Source organism: Priapulus caudatus, unplaced genomic scaffold (assembly GCF_000485595.1).
Source record: "Priapulus caudatus unplaced genomic scaffold, Priapulus_caudatus-5.0.1 Scaffold26478, whole genome shotgun sequence".
Lineage (NCBI taxonomy): Eukaryota > Metazoa > Priapulida > Priapulimorpha > Priapulimorphida > Priapulidae > Priapulus > Priapulus caudatus.
Window position 1 is genome coordinate 1 of NW_014603538.1, and position 429 is coordinate 429.

At 45.0% G+C, this 429-nt stretch overlaps 2 non-coding genes across 2 annotated transcripts; both read right to left on the reverse strand.

The window, feature by feature from the left end:
* Window positions 1-124: 124 nt before the first annotated feature.
* On the reverse strand, window positions 125-197 carry Trnae-uuc. The gene has a single exon. It is a non-coding gene; the product is annotated as a tRNA-Glu (tRNA).
* A 44-nt stretch (window positions 198-241) lies between these two features.
* Trnae-uuc lies at window positions 242-313 on the reverse strand. Its single transcript has one exon. It is a non-coding gene; the product is annotated as a tRNA-Glu (tRNA).
* Between the last annotated feature and the right edge of the window lie 116 nt (window positions 314-429).

Below are 429 nucleotides of genomic sequence, written 5' to 3' on the forward strand. Positions count from 1 at the left end.
GCAGCGATTGATGCACATTTAAGCTGGAGCTTAAAGACAAGTGAGCATTCGAAATATTAATGTAATTTCAGTACTTTAAGAGATAACTAAAGAACATAGCTACCATATACAAGATTATGAATGGCGTCCCCACGGGGGTTCGAACCCCGGTTACCGCCGTGAAAGGGCGGTGTCCTAGGCCTCTAGACGATGGGGACTTAGGTATTCATAATATTTATTGAAAAAGTTAAGTGAAAAATGGCGTCCCCACGGGGACTTGAACCCCGGTTACCGCCGTGAAAGGGCGGTGTCCTAACCGCTAGACGATGGGGACACATAAATTGCCTTACATCAACGCGATTCTTCACTTTTTCGAGCTGCTTCCAGCTCGCTTTCTCTAGGAGAAAACAATATAACCGTTGCCATTCCAGCAAAAAACACTACAAAACC